We start from the raw sequence: 27,660 nt of genomic DNA, 5'->3' as shown, positions 1-27,660 counted from the left end.
TCTCACAGCGGAGAAAATTATGTACATCCTTGATATAGTGATGCTTGCGCCCGAAGAAGGGGCAAGCGAGGATGAGATCGCTCGCTACGTGAAGTACATTGATGACTCCACTCTTGCTCAGTGTTATATGTTGGGCTCTATGACTCCTGAGTTACAGAGACAACATGAAAAGATGGATGCCAGATCCATTCTCCTATATGTCCGCAAATTGTTTGAGGAACAGGGAAGGACTCAGCGATATGAGATATCCAAGAGCCTCTTCCACGCTAGGATGACTGAGGGGACACCGGTTCAGAACCATGTCCTAAAGATGATTAGTGGATAGAGAAACTCACAGGTCTAGGAATGGTCCTAGAGGATAACTTGTGTGTGGACATTGTGCTTTAGTCCCTACCAGATTCCTTTTCATAGTTCATAATGAATTTTAATATGAACAAGCTTGAGGTGACTCTCCCAGAGCTTCTCAATATGTTGAGGGAGGTAGAGAGTACTATTAAGAAAGAGAAGCCAGTTCTCTACCCTGGTGAGACCAGAAAGAAAAGGAAAGCAGAAAGATCACTTAAGAAGGGAAAGGGCAAGGGTAGACCAAGTAAAGCAAAGGTTGCTAAGAAAGACCCAACAAAGGATAAAGGCCAATGCTTCCACTGTGGCAAAGATGGGCACTGGAAGAGGAACTGCAAAGAGTACCTTGCAGAGAGGGCGAAATAGAAGCTTGGAGAAGCTTCAGGTACATTCATGATCAATCTCTAATTGTTAGATTTTTGTGATAGTGCATTGGTATTGGATACCAGTATTGCTTAACACATCTACAATTTATTGTAAATTCTAGCAAAGCCGAGGGGAGATTGGCGAGAGGAATATTGCATAAAGGTTTGTTTATGCTAGACACTACTCTACATATCATGAATATAAGTGTCTAAGAGGAAACGAGATGAGGTGAACAGTGCATACCTATGGCATTGTAGGCTAGGTCACATCCATGAGGGAATGATTCAAAAGTTGCTAAATGATGGATATCTAGATCCATTCGACTATGTGTCATATGCAACTTGCGAGCCTTGCCTTCGTGGAAAACTGACCAACTCTCCATTTAGTGGAATTGGAGAGAGAGCCACTGAGCTGTTGGAACTCATACATAGTGATGTATGTGGACCCATGTCAACTCATTCCATTGGTGGTTACTCCTACTTCATTACCTTTGCTGATGATTTCTCAAGGTATGGATATGTGTACTTAATGAAGTACAAGTCCGAGGCTTTTGAGAAATTCAAAGAGTTTAAGAATGAGGTGGAGAACCAGACTGGAAAGAGTATCAAAACTCTTTGATCAGATCGAGGAGGTGAGTACTTAAGTACAGAGTTTACTCAATTCCTCAAGGACCATGGGATATTATCCCAATGGACACCTCCTTATACACCTCAACTTAATGGTGTCTCTGGAAGGAGGAATCGTACGCTATTAGATATGGTACGGTCCATGATGAGTTTCGCTGACCTACCCATCTTATTCTAGGGATATGCCCTAGAGACCGCAGCTTACCTTTTGAACAGAGTTCCAACTAAGTCGGTAGTGTCTACACCATATGAGATATGAAAAGGGAAGAAGTCTGATCTTAAGGTTGTTAAGATTTGGGGCTGTCCTACCCACGTTAAAAGACACAACCCCGATAAGTTAGAATCAAGGACAGAGCGATGCAAATTTGTGGGATACCCCAAGGAAACTTGTGGGTATTATTTCTATCATCTCGAGGACCAAAAGATCTTTGTAGCTAAGAGAGCAGTGTTCCTTGAGAAGGAACATATTCTTGGCGGAGATAGTGGGAGAATAATAGAGTTGAGCGAGGTTGGAGAACTAAGCTCAAGCACCACTCTACAGCCCGAGTCTGTTCAGGTACCTAATACACAAGTTTCAACTCTACGTAGGCCTGATAGAGTATCCCATCCTCCTGAGAGATATGTGGGACATATTAGAGGAGAGGATGTTGAGGATATTGATCCTCAGACCTACGAGGAGGCTATTATGAGTATAGACTCCGGGAAGTGGCAAGAAGCCATGAATTCTGAGATGGATTCTATGTACTCCAATAAGGTTTGGAACCTAGTTGATGCACTCGAAGGTATTGTACCCATCAGTTGTAAGTGGATCTTTAAGAAAAAGATCAGAGTAGATGGACAGGTAGAGACCTATAAAGCAAGGCTAGTGGCTAAGGGGTATCGTCAAAGGCAAGGTGTTGACTACGACGAAACCTTCTCACCCGTAGCAATGCTAAAATCCATCAGAATTCTATTGGCTATTGCAGCACACTATGATTATGAGATCTGGCAGAGGGATGTGAAAACTGCATTCCTCAATGGGAACCTCAAGGAGGAGGTGTATATGATGCAACCTGAGGGATTTGTGTCCAAGAACTGCCCAGATAAGATGTATAGGTTTCTTAGATCCATTTATGGACTAAAGCAAGCTTCCCGAAGTTGGAACATAAGATTTAATGAGGCAATCAGATCTTATGACTTCGTTAAGAACGAAGATGAGCCTTGTGTGCATAGGAAGGTAAGTGGGAGCGCTATCACCTTTTTGGTATTATATGTGGATGACTTCCTAATAATTAGGAATGACGTAGGAATGCTATCCACAGTAAAGGCTTGGTTATCTAGACATTTCTCCATGAAGGACTTAGGGGAAGCATCCTATACCTTGGGGATTAGAATCTATAGAGATAGATCCAAGAGGATGCTTGGCTTGTCCCAGTCTAGGTACATAGAAATCATTGTCAAAATGTTTGGCATAGAAAATTCCAAGAGAGGTCTCATACCGATGAGACATGGGATATCGCTTTCTACGAGTATGACCCCAAAGACTCCAGAAGATAGGGCGAACATGGATATGATACCTTATGCCTCAGCAATAGGGTCTATCATGTATGCCATGCTATGTACTAAGCCTGATATAGCGCATGCTCTGAGTGTCACGAGCAGGTATCAAGCGGATCCAGGCTTGGAGTGCTGGAAAGCAGTAAAGTGTATCCTTAAGTACTTGAGAATGACTAAGGATCTTTTACTAGTATATGGAGGTAATAGCCTTAAGGTTGAAGGCTACACTGACTCAAGTTTTCAGTCTGATGTCGATGATAGTAAGGCGAATTCAAGGTATGTGTACACCTTGAATGGAGGAGCAGTGTGTTGGAAGAGTTCCAAGCAAGATACTATTGCTGACTCGACCATAGAGGCAGAGTACATTGCTGCATCAGATGCAGCAAAAGAGGAAGTCTAGGTAAAGAAGTTCATCACAGATTTGGGAGTTGTGTCGGGTAGCGAGGAGTCGATCTCCTTATATTGCGACAACAACGGGGCGATTACTCAAATAAGGGAACCCGGGTCTCATCAGAAGTGTTCTGAGGAGGTTTCAACTTATCAGAGAGATCGTAACCCGAGGAGATGTAGCAGTGGAAAGAGTTCCATCCGAAGATAACATTGCAGATCCACTGACAAAGCCGTTGTCTCAGATTGTCTTTGAGCGTCACAGGGGTCTGATGGGGATCAGACACATAGGTGATTAGCCTTAGGTCAAGTGGGAGATTGCTAGTCATAGGTGCCCAGCAAGCCAATCACGTGAGTGATGGCACGTGTGACTTGATACAAAATCTTTTTTGCTTATTATATTTTGGCGTATATCACTTTATAACTATTACATATATGCATATATATTGTGATGTCCTTAGATTTGTGCAATGGGAATCGGATCGTGATGAGATCACGATAATGAGATCGATTCACCTTTAAACACATATCCTAAATAATCCTGGCCATAGGTTACTCAAGAGGGACATCGTGATAATCGGACAGACTGGTGTGCTGTATACCCGTCCATATGATGGATGCAGCTGGTCTCATAGCTGCTCATGTAGGGACACTAGGGATACAGTACAGGTGCTCATTGGAGAATGAGTTCACTGATTGATCCGCTTACGGAATGCTGGATGGTTGATGATGCCTCATTGTCAGACAGCGATTTCGTAGTCCTAGTGGTGTATCTGGTCCTTAGACTTGAGACACCAATGATGTCCTGTATGAGTGCTCCACTCTTTGATACCAGACTTATAGGTTTGGCTGTCTCAGATCTAGTACAGTTGGTCATTGGGAGTGGTAGTCGACCTTATGAGGGCTATTGAGTATCGATAGAGGATCATCCACTCTCGGCGTCATGAGAGGAATATCCCATGTATTCTCGCTCAAACAAATCCCTGGCCAGGGTCATTCGGGTTGAGAGAGAAAGAGTTCTCCGGGAGAATCTGATTAGAGCGAGACTCGTGTAGAAACCGTATGGGTCTGACAGCACCATGCTCGATATACGGTCTCTGGGATATTAGAGGTATGAGGGACTATAGGTACACGGTAACTAAGGACAGACAGGTCTAATGGATTGGATTCCCCTGTATCGTCTGGGGACTACGGCGTAGTGGCCTAGTACGTCCGTAGTCGATGAGTCAAGTGAATTATTACAGAGATAATAGTTTACTGAGTTAGAAGGAGTTCTGACAGGTATGACTCATGACCAGCTCGATATTGGGCCTAGAGGGTCACACACATATGGTAGGCATTGCAATGAGTAGAGGTTCGGATATGAGAAATCCGATGGAGCCATTGTCTTATTGGATGCAGATCCAATACCCACTAGGGGAGGACCCATTAGGGTTTGACAGGGGACCTCTATAAATAGGAGGGATTCAGAGCCTCATAGGCTAGAGCCTTTGCTTGCCTCTCCTATTCTCCTCCCCCTCTCCACCTTAGAGTAGGCCTGGAGTTTTGAGGAGCGTCATCGCAGCCCTGCTGTGTGGATCACCGCTAAAGAGGAGGACGCTTGACCTCCTTCACCCTTTCCTAAGGATCTACAAGGAAACAGGGATATACGATCTCCCTAGGTAACACAATATACTCTATATGCAGTTTTAAGTTTCGTGGATTTTGCGCACCAATCTTCACACGACGACGAACATCTCTTTAGGAATTAGGATTTTGTTTTCTTGTTCTTTCACTGCGTATATGATGTCGCTCCCAAGATTTCCTAACAAGTGGCCTCACAGAAAAGGAATCGGCGAAGTGGATGTAGGTCACAACGACCAAACCACTCTAAAATCTGGTTTGTATTTTACTTTGAGCAATTTATCTTTACCGCAAACCGTTTTACCTCCTTACTTGCTTTACATTCAATACACTCTTACTTTGCTTTCAAAGTTAAGCATTTCTGAAATCGGTTTTATCAAATGAAGAGATTTTTTGGAACCGATTTGAAGATGTATTTTACCGCTGCACTAATTCACCCCTCCCCCCCTCTTAGTGCTGACTCGTTCCTAACAATTACTGCCGACGGTACCACCGTCCAGAATACCTAGGGTGTTGTTCCCCAAGCAATGCCACCGCCGGTCAGGGTTTCAACACCCTGGTTGGGCCTTGAATCCGGCCCAAACCATCCCAACTTCGGGCTCAATTGGCCCCTAACAGAGTTGATGGGATTACCTCCCAATCCCAACTCCAATTATGTGTTAACTATGATTCCTAAGACATAATCTAAGCAAGATAAGTCCGGTTTCTTCTAATGATCTCTCGGTAATGTTCCGGCGGTCTCCCAGTAAGCTCTTGGACTTCACGATGATCTTCGTGACGAGTTCCAATGAGCTTCTTTGGCAAGCTCCTGGACTTCTCGGTTGGTTCCGGTAGAACTTCCGACAAACTTCCAGACTTCCGACGAACTCTCGAACTCCCAACGAAATCACGTTCTTGACTTTGGGACTTCATTTTGCTTTATGCCTTGCTATCGTAGTTAATCATGCACACACAAAAACACACTTTGATCTAGATAATTATTACTAAGCATGAATCATGTTGTCCGACATGTCATTAGTCCATCGATGCTTCGTCTGATTCTTCGACACATTGTCAGATCTTGCGGCCTATTGCCCAATCGGGCAGTTGATCTCCACAACTCTGATATCCTTAGCACAATATCTGCTCTTCTTGGCTCGATGCCCGAATCTATGGCCCGAAGTCTTCTGTCGATACGTTGACCGATCCTCCAGCCCGACATCTAATCTTCTAACATGTTTTCCTTTGGCCCAATATGATTCTTCTTGCTTTAATTGTCACTCCTTGATCGAAACATCCTGCATCAATCAAAACACAGCTCAAATCATAAATACTTATCAATTGATTTCATCATTAAAATTCGAGATTCAACACAAACTGCCTTACTTGCTTACTACTTTCATTGCACTTACGAACGAGATTTCAAGTTATCTTTCCGAGATCAGTTTTGTCGTACGAAGAATTTTTCAAACCGATGTGTTTTATCTGCTGCACTAATTCACACCCCCCCCCCTAGTGCCGACTCATTCTGAATAATTGGTATCAGAGACATGTTATTTTTTATTTGGTTTAACACCCAAGAGAAATGACTCTTTTCAGATTTCAAGAGGGTTTTTCAATCGTTCATCCTCCTATGTTCAATGGGATAGACTACACTTATTGGAAAACTCGAATGAGAGTTTTCTTGCTTTCTATGGATTTAAACTTATGGAATATCATTGTAAACGGATTTCAAAATTCTTCTACTCCAATGAATGAATGGAATGATTTGGAGAAGAAAACTTTTTCTTTGAATGCTAGAGCTATGAATGCTCTGTTTTGTGCTTTGAGTTTAATTGTGTTTATATTTGTGAAACGACTTTTGATATTTGGAATTACTTAAGTTTTTTTAATCAAGATCTCTTCTTTTTACTCCTACGATTTTTCTTGGTATTTTATTTAAAGAGGATATTTACTGTATGAATCATGAGAATTATTATACATGAATCAAGATCCTTTATGTTTTCTCCCATGACTCTATTTGCTAAAGGAAAATCTTTATCTATATCATCGATCTTGAATTCTCAAATTTGATACTTGTAATCTTTCTATGAATTGAGATAATTTTCTCCTTGTTTCTTTTTGCTATTCACTAAAGAGAATATTTATCAATATGAATCATGTCTTTTGGTATTCACATGATCTTATCTTTAATGATATGATTTTTATAATTCCTTGTATTCATGAAGTATATCTCATCACCAAATTTTTCTTGTTATCCTTCATGTGATAATATAAAATTATACAATACTTATGATATTATATTGATGCATACAAATGAGAAGTTATGATCATGCATGGTAGGATGTAATGTAATTTGATAAATTGATACCATCATGATGTGAAATATTTATGATTTGAAATGATGCATGCAATATATATGATTTTATTATGATGATGTATATTATTCATTACATATGATGTGAATCATGATTAAACTTGCTTTGACTTGAATTTAATTTGAATTCTCGGAACTCACCAAGAAGATCGTCGTGAAGTCCAAGAGCTTATCGGGAGTCTGCTGGAACATTGCCAAGAGATTGTCGGAAGTTCGTCGGAAGATCATCGGAAGCTCGCCGAAAGAAACCTAGACTTACCGAACTTATTTAGCTTATGCCTTAAAATTCATAGTTAGCACATAATTAGGTTGGAATTGGGCCAACCCAATTATGCGCCAGTTGGGCCCATGTTTGGGTTGTGTTGGGCCAAGTGAAATGCCCAAACAATGACCCAATAGGTGGCACCGTTGGTGGCACAATCTTCGAGATTGTATCAGGCAGTGGTACCACTAGACTGGGTGGTGATACCGCCTAGTGGCAGTGTTAGGCGGTGGTACCTCCAATTTGGGCAGTGGTACCGCCTAGACAAAGTCTTCCACGTGGTGGTACCGCCCAGTATCGGTGCCATAGGCGATGGTATCGCACAACACAAGTGGTGGTACCACCAGGACCCAAAAAACCCAAGATAAGACCTTTTTAGGCTCCAAGTCTGAATCAACTTAAGGCCTATAAATACCCCTCTCATCCTTAGTTATCAAACACAAGAATTGGGAGTGAAAAAGAAAGAAAATCCTATTGTAATCTTGTGTGAACTCCTCAAAAACTCTAAGTGTTAGAGAAGCTTAAGAGAGGAGGTTGTGGGGGTTGTAAAGGTTCTCTCCTAAACCTGTTAAAAGGAGAATCAAGTTGTAAGGGTAGTTGATCTTCGCCTAATGAAGAAAGATTATTAGTGGATGTCGGTGGTCTCGACGGAAGAGGAATCGGTGGAGTGGATGTAGGTCATGACGACTGAACCACTATAACTTAGTTTGTATTTCATTCTTATAATTTATCTTTACTGCAAACTACCTTACCTGCTTACTACTTTCACTACACTTACAAATAAGATTTCAAGTTATTTTTTCGAGATCGGTTTTATCGTATGAAGAATTTTTCGAACCGACATGTTTTATTCACTACACTAATTCATCCCCTCCTCTTAGTGCTAACTCGTTCTTAACAAAAAGAATCATGTTGGGTTGGAGTGGAACATGTCAAAAGATTAGACGTCGAGCCGGAGGATTGGTTGACGTATTGGCAGAAGGCTTCGGGCCATGGGTTCAGGCATCGGGCCAAGAAGAGTGAAAATTGTACTAAGGAAGTCAGAGTTGCGGAGGTCAACTGGTCGATTGGGCAATAGGCCACAAGAGAGGATGATGCGCCGAAGAATTGGATGAAGTGTCAATGAACCAATGATATGCCAGACAATATTTGATTTAGCTTTGTAATAATTATCTAGATCGAAATAAGTTTTAAGTGTAATTGGGTTAGAATTGGGTCAACTCAATTAGGGGCCAATTGGCTGTGTTGGGCCAAGTGAAAAGTCCAAACAATGACTCTATAGGTGGGTCAGGCGGTAGCACCACCGGTCTAAGCGGTGGCACCGCTAAAGGCTTAGTCTCTAAGACAGTCTTCAAGACACTGGATACCACCATCAAAACTCAGGCAATGGTACGGCTAGTCTGGGCGGTGGTACTGCCCAAGCACAATCTCCCAAGTGGTGGTACCATCAGATTAGGTGATGGTGGTATTGCCTAATGTCAGTGCTAGAGGCGGTGGTACCACTAGTACCCGGGAGACTTGGGATAAGACTAGTTTTGGCTCCAAGTTTGAATTTATTTGGAACCTATAAATACCCCTCTCATCCCTGGTTAATATACATAAGAATTGAGAGCAAAAAGGAATAAAAACATTGTTGTATTCTTGTAAGAACTCCTCTTAAGCTCTAAGTGTTAGTGAAGTTTAAAAGAGGAAGTAGTGGGGGTTGATATTCGCTCATTGAAAGAAGATCAGTAGTGAAAGCCGATGGCCTCAAATGAAGAGGAATCGGGATTGGATATAGTTCACGATAACTGAACCACTATAAAAATCTGATTTGTATTTACTTCTTGCTATTTACCTTCATTGCAAACTGAATTCTTACTTTCACTATGCATCCATATGCTTTCAAAGTTAAGTATTTCCGATATCAATTTTTATCGAAATGAAAAATTTTCAGAACCGATGTGATTTTTACGTACGCACTAATTCACCCCCCCCCCCCCCTCCTCTCTTGGTGCTAACTCGATCCTAACAATTGAGCCAATTTTTCTTATTTGGATTAATAACCAAGAGAAATGGCTCTTTTCGGCTTTCAAGAGGATCACTCTATCATTCGTCCTCCTATGTTCAATGGGATGGGACGAACTACACTTATTTAAAAACTCGAATAAGAGTTTTCTTACTTTATATGGATTTGAATTTATGAAATATTATTGAACTTGGCTTTCAAAAATCTTCTAAACTAATGAACGAATGGAATAATTTGGAGAAGAAGATATTTTCTTCAAATGTTAGAGCTATGAACACTCTATTTCATACTTTAGATAAAAATGAATTTAATCGAGTGTCTATTTGTGAAACGGCTTTCGCTATTTGGCACACAATCGAAATCACTCACGAAGGCACTAGTAAAGTTAAAGATTCAAAGATTAATTTTTTGATGCATGATTTTGAATTATTTCAAATGAAACCAAGCGAAACTATTGTTGACATATACACCCGTTTTACGGATGTCATCAATAGTTTAAAAGTAGTTGGTAAAATTTTTTCGAATCTTGAACTTGTGAATAAAGTTTTATGTTCTCTTCCTAAAAGTTGGGATTCTAAAATAACGACAATACAAGATGCAAAAGATCTCAATAATTTTTCACTTGAAGAACTTTTTGGTTCATTGATGACATATGAAATGATATGCAATGCACATGATGAATATGATGAACATGAGAACTACCTTCCAAAGAACAAGAAGGATTTGGCATTTCAAACAATGGAATACCACTTGAGTGATGACTCAAGTGATGATGATGATGACCTTGAACTCTTCACAATAAAGTTTAAAAAGTTCATAAACCAATAATCAAAAAATAAAAATGAACTTAAAAAGAAGAGATTGCAAGAAAAGAAGAGTGCACTCAAAGTAACTTGGGACAAATTGAGTACATCTGAAGGTAAGGAACAAACCAACAAAGGTGAGATGGCGAACTATATCTTAATGACTTTCGATGACAATGTAACTCAATCGAATCTCTTTTTCTTTACCATGAAATTACTTAATGCTTTTCATGATTAGTTTTAAATGTATATATATATATATATTATCATGACATCTATGTGTTTTATGATAAAGGAATAAAATATTAAAATTAAAAGCCTTATGCTTAATGAAATCATGCTTGATGTTTTAATGATATAATAAAATAATAATGTGTACCTTGATTATTTCTGTATTGCTTTTGATTTTGATTGAAAATACTTTATGTTTATTGAAATCATGTTTGATGATTTAATAATGCATAATGATTTGAAATCTTATGTTTTGAAATTACGTGTCACACTTTTGATCTTATATCTTTCATGACATGATTCCTTTGTTTTTATGATTTGTATATCTTATGATATGATTGAATCATTAATCTAAAGAAGAAAAATACATTACTACAACAAACAAAATGATTTTAATTAAAAATATTTTATGAAATCATGCTTGATAAAATAATGTAATGATGATTTGAAATTATGCTTAATGCGTTTATATTTCAAAATTATACATGATGATTTTTGTGATTTATGGTTTATTGATCTTTGTCGTGATGAAATTTACTTTTTCGGTTTTAAACGATGATACATTTGGCATAAATGACAAAGGCATGCTTTTATGAAATAAATTACAGGAATTGAAACAACTAAGAAGAGAAATCAAGAGTGGATGTAGGTCACAACGATCGAACTATTATAAAAATCTAGTTTGCATTTCTATTTTACTATTTACTTTCATTGCAAACTGCTTTACTTTTACTATGCTTCCGTACATTTTCAAGTTAAATATATTTCCTATATGAGCTTTGTCGAAACGTTTTTATCGAACGAGATTTTCGACTCGACGTGATTTTTATCGCTGCACTAATTCACAACCCCCCCCCCCCCCTCCCTTAGTGTCATTCTTGATCGTAACAATGGCACTGCCAGAATAAGCGATGGAATTGCCTATGAGTTGGAACGTATGAAGTGTACATTTTGCGAAAGTCCCGACAGTAGTACCGCCAATGTCAAGCAGTGGTACCACTTGTGTCAAGGGGTGATACCACCCAAACTAGTAGTAGTACCACCCATACACAGTCTCCCAAACTGTCAAGCAATGGTATCCCCCAGATTGGATGATAGTATTGCTAGTTGTCTATTTGGCAAATGGTGGTATTGTCCAGTACTAGCGGTGGTTCCGCTAGTACCCCGAAAACCTGGGATGAAACCTTTTTTTACTTCATTTTTTAAGCTATTTGGGGTCTATAAATACCCCACTCTTTCTTGCTTGAGGTAGCAAGAAAGTGAATGAAAGGCTAGTAATTTTAAGTTGTAAAAGTTTTAAAAAGTGCTAAGTGTCTTCCTCGTCCTCAAAGTTTTATGATCATTCTAAGATAGGTGTGAGACTTCTAAATATTATTTCTTAAACCCATGAAAAGGATAAAGAGTTGTAAAGAGGGTAGTTGGTCTTCATTCATTGAAAAAAAATCAATAGTGAATGTTGGTGGCCTCGACGGAAGAGGAATCGGGAGTGGACATAGGTCACGATGACTGAACCACTATAAATTTGGTATGCATTTCTATTTTACTTTTAATTGCTATTACTTTTTAAGTTAATTGCTTAGTTCACTTACTCTAAGTCAAGTACACTTTCATTATCGGTTTTTGTCAAATGAAATTTTCAAAACTAAAGGTTTTCTTGAAAGCACTAATTCACCCCCTCTCTTAGTGCTAATACAATCCTAATAGTTGGTATCAGAGCCAAGTTCTTCTTGATTGGTTTAACACCCAAGAGAGATTAAATGACTTTTTTTGGCAATCTAAAGAGTGACTCTATCACTTGTCTTCCTATGTTTAATGAGATAGAATATATGTATTAGAAAAAACATATGAGGATTTTTCTAATTTCTATGGACTTTGATTTATGGAATATTGTAGAATGTAGTTTTCAAAAATCCTCTAGACCAATAATGAATGGAATGATCTAGAGAAACAGTTTTTTTTTTTTTAATTCAAAAGCTTTAAATGCTTTATTTTACACTTTAGATAAAAATAAGTTTAATCATGTTTCTATATGTGAAACTGCACATGACATTTGGCACACACTCGAAGTTACACATGAAGCACAAGTAGAGTTAAAGAGCCTAAAATTAATCTTTTGATACATAGTTTTGAATTGTTTCAAATGAAACAAAGCAAAATAATTGGAGATATGTACACCTGTTTTTACGAATGTCATCAATGGTTAAAAGCACTTGGTAAAAATTTTTCTAACTTTGAACTTGTTAATAAAATTTTATGATCTCTTCCTTAAAATTGGGATCCAAAAATAACTACTATTCAAGAAGCAAAGGACTTGAACTATTTTTCTATTGAAGAACTCATAGGGTCATTAATGATCTATGAAATGACATATAAGGCACATAATGGACATGAGAATAATCTTTTAAAGAATAAGAAGGATATAACACTTAGAACTAAAGAAGACCACTCGAGTAAAAACTCAAGTAATGATAAGGACTTGGAACTCCTAACAAAAAATTTTAAATAATTCATAAGAAGAAACAAAACAAATCTTGTAAAACAAGATACCGAGAACAAAAATAAACTCAAAAAGGAAATAATTATCTGCAATGAATATAAGAAGCCAGGATACTTCAAAAGTGAATATCCTCTGTGAAAGAAGAAGAAGCTACTAAAGAAGAAGAAAGCACTTAAAGTGACTTTGGATGAAAGAGTGAATCCGAAGACGAGGAGCAAACCAATGAAGGCGAGGTAGCGAACTATGCATTGATGGCCCTCAATGACGAGGTATGTGACTTAAACAAATCCTTTTTATCTTATAATAAATTATTTGATACATTTTATAATTTGTATGATGAGTTAAAAATAGTTAGAAGAAATATAAATTGTTAAAAAAGGATTATGCATCTATCTCTAATGAATTTGATAAATTGAAAAGTGATTATGATAAATGCTTATTAACTCCTTGCATTAAGTGTAAAGAGTTAGATTCACTTAAGAAAGAAAATATAGTATTGCAATAAATTTTAGAAAAATTTAAAATTGGTAACAAATCATTAAATATGATTCTTGCCAACAAGGGTCATGTTCATAGAAAGGAAGGAATTGGCTTTGTGAGTAACACTCAACAAAAGCTAATTATTTTCATTAAAAGACCCACATTATATGTTTCCACTAAAAATAAATATAATTTTTGTGGTAGATATGAACATTATGCTTATAAATACTCACTTAAAAAATATAGCTCATACAAATTAGTTTGGGTTCCTAAAGGAACCATAAATAACTTAATGTCATTAGTTAAAATAGATAGATCTTTTCATGAGGGACTCAAAGCTAAATGGATACCTAAAGTAAACTTCACTTTCTTATAGATATGTCTACAATCTATAGCTAGGAACAAGAGATAACACCTTAATAGTGAATGCTTAAAGCATATGATCGGAGATCCAACACATTTCTCTAAGCTTACTAGTCGAGACGAAGGATAGATCACCTTCGGAGACAACAACAAAGGAAAAATTATTGGCAAAAGAAATATAAGTAACAAATCAAACCCTTTAATTAAAAATATTTTATTAATATGTGGTTTAATTAAGAACGAAGATGAGCCTTGTGTGCATAGGAAGGTGAGTGAGAGCGCTATCACCCTTTTGGTGCTATATGTGGATGATATTCTGATTATTGGGAATGATGTAGGAATGCTCTCCATAGCAAAAACTTAGCTATCTAGACACTTCTCCATGAAAGACTTAAGGGAAGCATCATACATATTGGGGATTCAGATTTATAGAGATAAATCTAAGATGATGCTTGTCTTGTCCCAATCTAGGTACATAGACACTACTGTCAAAAGGTTTGGCATGAAAAATTTCAAAAGATATCTCATACCGATGAGACATGGGATGTCACTTTCTATGAGTATATCCCAAAAGACTCATGAAGAAATGACAAACATGGATATGATACCCTATGCCTCAATGATAGGGTCTATCATATATACTATGCTATGTACCAGGCCTGATATAGCACATGCTCTGAGAGGCACGAGCAGGTATCAAGCGGATCCAAGCTTAGAGCACTAGAAAGCAATAAAGTGTATCCTTAAGTACTTGAGAATGACTAAGGATCTTTTACTGGTATATGGAGATAGTAGCCTCAGGGTTGAGGGCTATACAAACTCTAGCTTCCAGTCCGATGTGGATGATGGCAAGTCTAATTCAGGGTATGTGTTCACCCCAAATAGAGGAGTAGTATGTGGAAGAGTTCCAAGCAAGATACTACTACTAACTAGACCATATAGGTAGAGTATATTATTACAATAGAGGTAGCAAAGGAGGGAGTCTGGATGAAGAGGTTCATCATAGATCTAGGAGTCGTGCCAAGCAACAAGGAGTCAATTCCATTGTATTACGATAACTACGGGACGATTACTCAAATGAGGGAACTCGGGTCTTATCAGAAGTGTTTTGAGTAAGTTCTAGCTTATTAGAGAGATTGTGGCTCAAAGATATGTAGCAGTGGAAAGAGTTCTATCCAAAAATAACATCGCAATTCCACTAACGAAGCCATTGTCTCATATTATCTTTGAGCGTCACAGAAGTCTAATAGAGATCAAACACATAGGTGATTAGCTTTAGGTCAAGTGGGAGATTACTAATTATATGTGCTCTGCAAGCTAATCACGTGAGTGATGGCACGTGTGACAAGACACGCACTTTTTTTGCTTATTATATTTTTATGACATTCTCTCACTTTATATTGCTTATTACATATATATACATATATATATATAATAATAATAATAATAATAATAATAAAATAATAATAATAATAATAATAATAATAATAATAATAATATGCATAGATCTGTGTATTGGGAATCGGATCACGATGAGATTATGATAATGAGACAAATTCACTTTAAACATAAACCATAAATAATCCTAATCATAGGTTACTCGAGAGGGACATTGAGATATCCGGATAGGCTGGTGTGCTATATACACATCTATATAATGGAGATAGCTGGTCTCATAGCTACTCGTGTGGGGACACTAAAAATGCAGGTGCTCATTGGAGAATGAGTTCACTGATTGATTCACTCACAGAATATTGGATGGTTAATGATGTCTTATTGTCAAACAATGATTCCGTAGTCCCAATAGTGTATCTGGTCCTTAGACTTGAGACACCAAGGATGTCTTATATGAGTACTCCACTTTTTAATACCCGATTTATAGGTTTGAAAGTTCCAAATCGAGTACAAGCGGTTATCGGGAGTGACAACCAATCTTACGAGAGCTATTGAGTGTTGATAAAGAATCATCTGCTCTCGGTATCATAAGAAGAATATTGTTGGGACTCTAGCTTGGAGAGTCCTAATTGAGAGGGACATTCATTTAAACTGTTAGGACTCTAGCTAGGAGAGTCCTAATTGAGAGGGACATCCATGTAAAACTGTTAGGACTCTAGCTAGGAGAGTCCTAATTGAGAGAGACATTCTGTTAGGACTCTAGCTAGGAGAGTCCTAATTGAGAGGGACATTCTGTTAGGAGGTGTTTTCTTAGAGAAGAATTAGGAGTTGTAAGGGAATAGGAGTCTTGACTAGGAGTCCTATTCGGAGTTGGTTAGAAGTAAGAGTCTTAAGTAGGAGTCCTATTAGGAGTTAGGGTTTAGAAGCCCTATAAATAGCCATGTATTCCTTCTCTTTTGATAAGCAATAGATGAATCTTTTCTGCAGCCTTTGAGCAGCAACTTGGAGGGAGGAACCCCTATAGAGTTCCAAGGAGGCCGATCCCCTAAAGAGATCAACCCCAAGTTTAGAATCTGCAAGGGTTCTAACACCTGGTATCAGAGTAGCGTTCTTGGCGTCTCGCTGCCCTTCCACAGCCATCCATCAACCCTCTACAACCATCCAAAGCAATTCCCACAATTGCTTAAAAGATCGTCATCGAATTCCGCCATCATCTCCACCACCACGGATCATCCTTTGATCACCCCGTGAATTGCAACAGGTTCTGGTTTCCTACCTTACTGCTACTGCAATTTAGTTATCCTTATTCGAAAATCCAAAAAAAAAAAAAAAAATTGTTCCTATATTGCTGCATAAACCTTTCGTCACAAAGTTTTCATCTCTACGACGAAAGATATATTGCAGAATTCCAACCGCATAGCACCATCTGTTTGATCTTGCTACTGTGCTTTTTCTATCCAAATTTCTATGAAATTTTTATGACATCTTTGACACTTCCTAACAGTGGATTTCCCTTTCATTTCATCAAAAAATTCTCAATATAAACTACTGATCTTTTATGTCCAATCTGCTGCACTTGAATTGCAAAATTCAAGCCGCATAGCATCATCTGTTTGATCTTGCTACTATGCTTTTTCTATCCAAATTTCTACGAAATTTTTATGACATCTTTGACACTTCCTAACAGTGGATTTCCCTTTGGTTTCATCGAAAAATTCTCAATATAAACTACTGATCTTTTATGTCAAATCTGCTGCACTTGAAAATCTATGCTGCAGAAAATTTCAGCTGCATATCGTTGCCTTAACCCATCTATTTGCAATCTTTTTTGAATGAAATTTCTTATACACTTCATAGATCATCTTGGCTTCCATCTAAGATTGATATATTAAGAAATTCATCTCTAAAAACGATTTTATGTTGCTGCAAATTTTCATCGTAACCCGCTGAAATTTTTCGACGATAATTCTGCAATTGCAACTTGCACCAATTTCCTTGCTGTTATACTGCCGAAATTTTCTTGATTAAATTAGATATCCTTGCTGTCATATAAACTGTGATTTTTCTATCAATTCCCTCCTCAATTCTCTCAAGTTTTTGGTGGAAATTACGTCGAGCAACCGTTGTTTCTTCGACGACAATTCTACTCTTACAAGACAGCACATACTTGCTGCAACTTCCATGGATTTCTGTCAAACCTTTGCTACCATCTACCACAGATCCAAAACTTTCATCCATAGCCCTAAAACTCTACCAAACCACACCCTCAAACTGCACCCAAAACAGCCACAAAACAAGCCTAAACCGTAGCCTATATCCATCAATCCACCAACACTTTCGACCATCACTTCTCTCAACCTATACATGCCTTTAACCCAACAGCAAAAGAGAGATCTTAACATCATTGATTTGGGGCCATATACTATGGCATCTAAGGAGGCAATCAATGCTAAATTCGAAGCCTTGGAGGCGCGAATGGAGGATAAGATTCGGACGCTCTTTACCGAACTCAGATTGGGCCAACCACTAAGCCCGAAGAAATCATATCAAGGAGAGAGCTTTGCCCAATCACACCAAGCCCGAAGAGATGAATTCCAAGGGAGGGTAGGCTCTATGACCAACCCCAACTATCCATGCATGAGAGTGGACTTCCCTAGATGGGAAGAAGGAGACTCGATTGGTTGGATTTCGCACGCGGAGCGATATTTTCGGTACCACAAAACCGCGGATGTATCTATGGTGAAAATTGCAGCTATACATCTTGAAGGGGATGCTATTCAGTGGTTTGACTAGTTTGAACATACTTATGGAGTCCTTTCATGGTGACAATTCAAAGAAGAACTGCTGATTCGCTTCAGACCAACCGATTACGAGAATATTGACGAACAACTAGCAAAGATCCGACAAACCTCCACCATTCAGGAGTACCAAACCAGGTTTGAAAGGTTATCTAATCAAAATCATGATTGGTCTCAAAAACAGCTATTGAGGACCTTCATTGAGGGCTTGAAGCTGGAGATCCGAGGAGAAGTTAAAGCGCGACAACCTTACACACTTATGGCAGCCATCTCTTTCGCACGACATCAAGAGGAGCAATTGAACCATGAAGCTCGGAGGACTAGGGTCGCTCCTCAACCAGTAATATTGAATCCCTCAGCCCCCCCTACTGTCGACCAAGTCCCTGCACCAAAGAGGTTAACAGGAGAAGAGCTTCGGGAGCGATATGCGAAGGGGTTATGTTGGCATTGTGACGAGCCGTGGAGCCGTGAGCATCGCTGTAGTAAAGGAGGACTTCTTATGATTGAATCGATAGAAGAAGAGGTCATTGAACATCCAAAAGAGAGCCTTGAACATGAAGAAGAAGATGCTAAAGAAGAGCCACAACCGACTGACGTTACAGTACACGCACTAGCCAGCTACTCAAACCCGCAAACGATGAAAGTTGGAGGCCTTCTCAAACAACAACCGATCACTGTTCTCATCGACACGGGCAGTACTACTAACTTCCTATATAGTAAGCTTGTTGTTCGGATAGCATTACCTATCGAGAATCGCTGCAGGTTTGATGTTAAGGTCATCAACGGATGGATTTTGAATTGTGATCGTAGGCGCCCGCAGGAGAAACTATTGCTGAAGGACCAAGAGATAATTGCAGATTTCTTCCTTCTCCCTCTTAACAATCATGAGGCCATGCTCAGAATTAAATGGTTGACGATATTAGGTGATATTTTCCGGAATTTTATGAAACTAATTATGAAATTTTACAGTAAGGAGAAACAGGTGACATTGCACGGGAAACGTGGGGGCGACATAACAACGATTTGCACACAACAAATGGAGAATGTTTTGCATAAAGCATGCAGTGGCTTTTTGGTACAACTTAAGCAGCAAACTAAGGGAGAGCCAATAGAATTTGAAGATCCAAATCTACTTCCTTTGCTTGCTGAATTTTCAAATATATTTGACGAACCGTGCAACCTACCTCTTACCCGTCGGCTTGATCATTGTATAACGATTCTTCCAAACAAATCTTCAGTAAATACTTGGCCATATCAGTATCTACATCTCCAGAAGGATGAAATAGAAAGGATTATAAAAGAGATGCTCGAAACAGGAGTTATTCGGCCGAGTTGCAACCTCTACTCTTCACCGGTGCTACTTGTACACAAGAAGGACGGAATATGGCTATTATGTGTTGATTATCGAGCTCTCAATGGCATAACCATCAAGGATAAATACCATATTCTAGTAGTAGATGAGTTGCTAAGGGAGCACAAATCTTCACAAAGCTGGACCTTCGATCCGGGTATCATCAAATACGAGTATGCGAAGAAGACATACCGAAAACCATCTTTTGAACACACAACAACCACTATGAATTTTTGCTTTCTTCAAAAGAAGGTGGAATATCTTGGGCATATCATATCAGAGGAAGGTGTGGCAGTAGACCCCTTCAAAATTGGAGCAATGCAAAACTGGCTGACCCCGAGGAACATAAAATTGCTACATGGCTTTCTGGGTTTAACAGGCTACTACTTCAAGTTCGTGAAAAACTATGGAGAGATTAGTGCACCAGTTACTTCCTTAATGAAAAAAGATGTCTTCCAATGGTCGGACAGAGCCTCCGCTGCCTTCGACAAACTTAAGACAGCCATGACGACGACGCCGGTGCTAACACTACCAGATTTCAACCGACCCTTCATTATTGAGGCCGACGCATCTGGAGTCGGAATTGGAGCCATTCTAATGCAAGATGGTCAACCACTCACATACACTAATAAGGCATTATCTCCCTCCCATCAAAATAAGTCAACATATGATAAGGAGATGCTTGCCATTGTGCGCGCAGCAACGAGGTGGAGACCCTACTTGATTGGTCGACGATTTCAAATTAAAACCGACCAAAAAGCCTTAAGTACTTTTTGGAGCGAAAGATATCATCCCCTGAGCGGCAAAAATGGGTAACAAAACTTCTTGGATTTGATTATGAAATAACTTACAAAAGGTGGAAAGAGAATATTGTTGCAGATGCGCTTTCGCAGCTACTTGAGCAAGCTGAATTTTCAATCGTTTTACTTCCAACTAGCGACTTCCTTAAGGATATTAAGATGGAATGGCAGGAAGATTCGGAGACCAGTAAGATACAAAAAAAATTAGAGGAAGCACCAAGCTCTGTGGCTCATTACAATCGGAACTCAAAAGAATTATGCTACAAGGGACACATTATGCTTGTGACAAATTCTACTTGCATCTTCAAGAGCAGATTTTGGACAAAGTTATTCCATATGCAGGGTACTAAATTGAAAAGGAGTACGACATATCACTCACAAACCAACAGCCAGACGAAAGTTTTAAATAGGTGCTTGGAGACAGCCCAAACCCACCCACCAAATAGGACTACCCAAAGAGAACTCCAGACCCAGCCAAGTGCCATTATTGATCGACGGATCGTGACTCGACGACGACGACCCACTAATGAAGTGCTAATACAGTGGGCGAACCTATCAATAGAAGATGCCACTTGGGAGAACTATGATAACTTGAAGATCAAATTCCCAGAATTCACGAATCATCAGCCTCGAGGACAAGGCTAATTTGAAGATGGCGGGTCTGTTAGGACTCTAGCTTGAAGAGTCCTAATTGAGAGGGACATTCATGTAAAATTATTAGGACTCTAGCTAGGAGAGTCCTAATTGAGAGGGACATCCATGTAAAACTGTTAGGACTCTAACTAGGAGAGTCCTAATTGAGAGAGACATTCTGTTAGGACTCTAGCTAGGAGAGTCCTAATTGAGAGGGACATTCTGTTAGGAGGTGTTTTCTTAGAGAAGAATTAGGAGTTGTAAGGGAATAGGAGTCTTGACTAGGAGTCCTATTAGGAGTTGGTTAGAAGTAAGAGTCTTAAGTAGGAGTCCTATTAGGAGTTAGGGTTTAGAAGCCCTATAAATAACCATGTATTCCTTCTCTTTTGATAAGCAATAGATGAATCTTTTCTGCAGCCTTTTAGCAACAACTTGGAGGGAGGAACCCCTATAGAGTTCCAAGGAGGCCGATCCCCTAAAGAGATCAACCCCAAGTTTAGAATCTGCAAGGGTTCTAACAAATATCCTATATGTTCTTGCTTAAACAAATCCTTAGCCAAGGTCATTCGAATTGAGAGAGAGTTCTCTAGGAGAATCCGATTAGAGCGAGACTCGAGGAGAAACCATATGAGCCTGATAGCACTATTCCCAATATATGGTCTTTGGGATATTAGATGCATGAGGGACTATAAGTATATGATAACTGAGGATAGATAAGTCTAAATGATTATATTCCCTTGTATCATCTAGGGACTATGGCATAGTGGCCTAGTACATTTGTAATCGATGAGTCGAGTGAATTATTATGGAGATAATAATTCATAGAGCTAGAAGGAGTTTTGACATATATGACTCATGGCTAGCTCGATATTAGACCTAGAGGGTCACACACATATGGTAGGTATTACGACGAGTAGAGATTCGGATATGAGATATCCGCTTGAGCCCCTATCTTATTAGATATCCAATAAACCCATGAATTATTGGATCCCATGGGATCCAATAAGAGCTAATAAGATATTATTGGTTAAAGACCTACTAATCTAAGAGGCTTGGGTAATTGGATGAAGAACCAGTCCCAATAGGGCAGGATCTATTAGGGTTAACTAGGGACCTCTATGAATAGGAGGGAACTAAAAGCCCACAGGCTGGGACTTTTTGGTGGTCACCTTCTATTCTCCTCTCCCCTTCTCCTCCTCATAGAGTAGGTGTGGAGATTTGAGGAGCGTCGTCGTAGTCCTATTGTGTGGATCATCGCTAGAGAGAAGGACATTTAACCTCCTTCATCCTCTCTAATAAATCTATAGGGATTCAGGAATATATTATCTCCCTAGATAAAACACAACTATCTTTCCGACATACAATTTTTGATTTTATAGATTTCACGCATCAATCTTCGCACGCTAACGAACACATATTGGGAAATTTGATTTTTTTTATTTTTGTTCTTCCGCTGCGCATGTGATGTCGCCCCTAGATTTCCCAACAAGTACAAGTATGGTTAAAGAGTCAAAAATTAATCTCTTGGTGCATAATTTTAAGTTGTTTCGAATGAAACTAAGCGAAATAATTAGATATATGTACACCCATTTTATGGATATCATCAATGGTTTGAAAATATTTAGTAAAGGTTTTTCTAATATTAAACTTGTCAATAAAATACTAAGATCCCTTACGAAAAGTTGGGATCCAAAAGTGATAGCAATACAAGAAGCAAAGGACCTAAACAACCTTGCTCTTGAAAAACTTATCGGGTCATTAATGACCTATGAAATGATATGCAAAGTACATGATGAACATGAGAACTACCTTCCAAAAAATAAGAAGGATATGATAATTAAAACTAAAGAAAGCTACTCGAGAAAAAGCTCAAGTGATGATGAGGACTTGACACATCTAACAAGAAAATTCAAAAGATTCGAATGATAAGACTCTAAGGTCTTATCATAAAAGAAACAAGAGAAGGGAATAAGAATGATCGCTTTAAGGGGATCGACCTCCTTGATCGATTCGAGGGGATCGGCCTCCTAAATCAATTCGAGGGAATCAGCCTCCTAGGATTTTGTCATAAGACTGAATAATATTTCATTGATTGATTGATTATCGAAAAGAAAGGGTTACATCACTATTTATAGAGTTCCACCTAGAGTCCACTAGGACTTGGACTTTTAATAATAAATAAATATTAAATAAACCTCTACCTTACTCTAATTGAACTAAATAGACTCAATAAATATTATTCAAAAACTTAGAAAATAAAAGGATCCTAAGGGATCCTAACAATTCCTCCCCCTTCAAATCAACCTTGTCCTTAAGGCTAAGCAGTATCAAGCTTCTCTTCAGAGTGATAGGCTATCGGCAACACATCCCAACCCGTTGATAAAGTAAGTATTGTCTCCACTTTTTGATAGTGTAAACAATGTTGAATCTCGTATTTTGATGATGAAACTACTTGATATATGTTTTAATCTGCGTTTTGAGTGACGCAGGATGCTTCGATCAGGATAAGACAATTAAAGCAGGAAAATCATGTTGTGCCGGAGGAACATGTCAGAAGATTAGACGTTGGGCTGGTGGATCGGTCGACGTATCGACAGAAGGCTTCGGGCCGTGGACTCAAGCATCGGGTCAAGAAGAGCAGGTATTGTGCCAAGGATATCAGAGTTGCGGAGTCAACTGGCCGATTGGGCAATAGACTGCAGGAGAGGACGATGCGCCGAAGAATCAGATGAAGCGTCAAGGGACCAATGACATGCCAGACAACTTGGTTAATTGCTTAGGATTAATTGTCTTGATCGAAGTTTTGTTTTACATGTGTAGGATTAACTACGGCGAAAGTAAGACATGCAGATCACGTTGGGAGTTCGAGAGTTCGACGGAAGTTCGGACAGTCATCGGAGGTTCTGCGGGAACAAATCCAAGAAGTCCATGAGCTTGCCAAAGAAGCTCGTCGGAACTCGCCAAGTGGATCGTCGCAAGTCCAAGAGTTTGCCGGAAGTCCGCAGGAGCACCACCGAGGGTTCATCGGATGATCGACGGAAGTTCGCCGGAAGCTCACCAAAAGAAGCGATTGATGCACCGGAGCAAGTTACAGTAAATGTCTTAGGAAATATCGTAGTTAGCACAATGATTAAGTTGAAAATGGGAGGTGATCCCATTAACTTAATCTTGGGGCAATTGGGCCCTGAAAAACCCAAATTGGGCCGAATGGATCAACCCATTCGGACCCTGATTTCTGCCAGGCGGTTGAACCGCCCAAGGCAGGAGGTTGCACCGCCTGGGCTCAGTCTCCGAGCAAGACTGGGCGATGCAACCTCCCCTGATAGGAGGTGGCACCGCTTGGGCTCGGTCTCTGAGCACTGGCTGAGCGGTGCAACTGCCTCAGTAAGGAGGTTGCACCGCTTGAGCTCGGTCTTCGAGCTCTGGCAGGAGGTGCAACCGCCCCTGACAGGAGGTAGCACCGCCTAGAGGCTCAGTCTTCGAGCTCTGTCAGGCGGTGCAACCGCTCCAGTTAGGAGGTGCAACCGCCTGATCCCGGAATTCCGGGAATTGACAGTTTTGAGCTCCAAATTTGAACTAGGTTGGGGCCTATAAATACCCCACCCATTCAGCACTGAAAGAGCACTGAACATACACCGAAATCTTGATCTTGTTCTGTGATTTTTAGAGCTCAAAATTGTTGTAAAGGCCAAAAGTTCTTCTCCCTCTTTTCTTCCAAGTTCTGAGCTTTAAAGAGAGGAGAGAAAATTCTGTAAGGGTTGTTTCCTAAGCCCGTCAAAAGGAGTGAAACTGTAAAAGGGTGGTTGGCCTTCGCCTATTGAGGGAAGGCCTCTATTTGACATCGGTGACCTCGTCGGTGGAGGAAGCCAAAAGTGGAGTTGGTCAAGATTGACCGAACCACTCTAAATCTCGGTTTGCATTTACTTTGAGCATCTTATCTTTACTGCAAACCTCCTCAATAGCTTACTGCCTTCTGTGGTTTTACGAACATGTTTCAAAGTTTAGTGCTTTCCGAATCGGCGTTTAGACGCAAATCGCTTTTATCGTATGAATGTCGTATTTTAGTTTGCACTTATATTCTGATTTCCATCATAACTGCAAACTGCCTTCATAGATTTACTTTAATGTCATCTCGCTTGATCTTAAGTTAAAGTAATCTTAGAATCGGCTTTCACACCGAAATCGCTTTTATCGTACGAACGCAGTTTTTATTAATCGTAGAAAGATTTCCGCTGCACTAATTCACCCCCCCCCCCTCTTAGTGCTCTTGATCCTAACAATTGGTATTAGAGCCCGGTATTTCTCATTTCCGATTTACACCCGAGAGAAATGACTCTTCATGGCTTTCAAGAGGGCTTATCGGTCTTTCGTCCACCGTTGTTTAACGGATTGGACTACACTTATTGGAAAACTCGAATGAGAGTTTTCTTGATTTCTATGAATTTGGATTTATGGAATATCATTGAAAACGGTTTTCAACTTCCCTCTAAACCGATGAACGAATGGTCGGATTTGGAGAAGAAGTATTTTTCTTTAAACGTAAAGACTTTGAATGCCTTATTTTGCGCTTTGGACAAAAATGAGTTCAATCGGATTTCTACGTGCGAAATGGCTTTTGACATTTGGCGAACACTTGAAATCACGCACGAGGGAACTAGTAGAGTCAAAGACTCGAAAGTTAACATTTTATTGCATAATTTTGAGCTTTTTCGAATGCAACCAAGCGAGACTATAGGCGACATGTACACCCGTTTCACGGATGTCGTCAATAGTTTAAGAGCTCTTGGAAAATGTTTTTTGGATTTTGAACTCGCAAACAAGATTTTGCGTTCTCTTTCTAAGAAGTGGGATTCAAAAGTAACTGCAATATAAGAAGCTAAAAAGCTAAACAACTTACCACTTGAAGAACTAATTGGTTCATTGATAACATATGAAATGGTGCACAATGCACATGATGAACATGATGAACAAAATCACCTTCCAAAGAACATGAAGGATTTGGAACTCCGGACAAATGAATACCACTTGAGCGATGACTCAAGTGATGAGGACAATGATGAACTTGAACTTCGAACACTAAATCTTAATAAGTTTATTAAATAAAAATTTAAAATAAATAATAAACTTGAACGAAGGAAGAGGCTAAAGAAGACAAACACAAAGTGGGATGAATCGTGCTCCTCCGAAGACGAGGAGAAAATCAAGAAAGGCAAGGTGGCAAACTACGCCTTAATCGCTTTCAATGATGAGGTAATCGAAATCCCCCTAATTTATTTTGAAATCACTTGATGCTTTCATGATGTATTTTCTCTTTTAGTTTAGAATTAATTTTCTTAAAAATTACATGTTTTAAAAAAAATTATGATCATGCTAAGTAATTTCGAAAATGATAATATTACAAATAAAATGATCTTGATTGAAAATATGAAATCATGGTTAAGAAGTAATAATGTGTATTACATTGATTTCCATTGTTATTTCTTGATTTTGATTAAAAAAAAAATTCATGTTTGATTTGAAGAAATGCATAATGATGAAATTAAATATTTTGATTAACAATGTTATGCATGAGATTTTAAGCTGATGATAAGCATGTATTATTTTCATGAGTGTATTTGAAAAACTATGGCAAAAATGTGCTCGAATGCATGAACTTGTTAAGATTATTTTTCGGACTTTCCTGATTCAATGTTCAAATCACTTAATTGCCATGATGATTTTACACTATTACATGCCTTAATAACATGTTGGAAATTATGTGTTATGGATACAAAATTTTTATGAACATGAGCATGTTTTATCTTCATGATTGAACTTGAAAATCTATAGCAAAACCTTATCCGAATGCATGAAAGTGTTAATTTCATTTTTGGATTCGCTTAACAATTGGTATCCTAACAATCAGATTTTCTCATACACTTATTATATGAAAAATATTTTTCTGAAATGGATTTGATGAAATGATTCCTGCTTATAAATTCCATCTTGAAATATGAATGATAGTGTTTTTGCTTGCAAAGATTTGTTTCACATACATATCTCCTATGATTCATGTGTAGAGAAAGAATTTATAAATCATAATACAATGAGATTTCTTATGCAAAAATAAAGTGCTTTTGTGATTCTTTGTTAAAGAAAATAATTATTAAAATCATGATCTTGATAATTATAATATGAAGCTCTTTATAAATTAAGATCGTTCATTATGCTCCCTACATTTATCAAAAAGGAATTCTTCAAATGAAATGTAACTTGTCTTTTGATTTCTCAGAATTCAATGAAGTGTCATTTTGATATCTTGATACTTGGAATATTTTAAAATGTGATCTTGATAAGAATGTTTCAAGTTGCTCTTTGTGCTATATCTTTTCAAATGAATCATGAGCCTTGATATCATATATTTCATAATATAGAAATAACAAGATTTCTTTGCCTTGTATGTCTTGTGTGATGATTGTACATCAATTTGCTTTATTAAGAATTATATGAATCTTGATCATGAACTTGTTAAGAAGAATTTTAATGAACCATGAATCATATCTTTGGTATTCATGAATTGATCCTCATTGATATCTTTCATTGATATGATAAATTATCATCTCATGATATATCGCATAATTATATCATGCTTTGCGATTAAATCATGTGATCTTTGCTGAATTTTCACATTGATATTCTTCATGACATGATTTCTTTGCATTGTTGTCTTGTATTCTTCATGTGATAATATGAATACATGAAACACTTATGATATGATTTTTATGCAATTCCTTGTATTCATGAAATGTTTTATCTCATCACCC

Source organism: Musa acuminata, chromosome BXJ2-6, assembly GCF_036884655.1.
Source record: "Musa acuminata AAA Group cultivar baxijiao chromosome BXJ2-6, Cavendish_Baxijiao_AAA, whole genome shotgun sequence".
Taxonomy (NCBI): domain Eukaryota; kingdom Viridiplantae; phylum Streptophyta; class Magnoliopsida; order Zingiberales; family Musaceae; genus Musa; species Musa acuminata.
The sequence above is the reverse complement of the archived record's forward strand: the minus strand, read 5'-3'. Positions refer to the sequence as shown.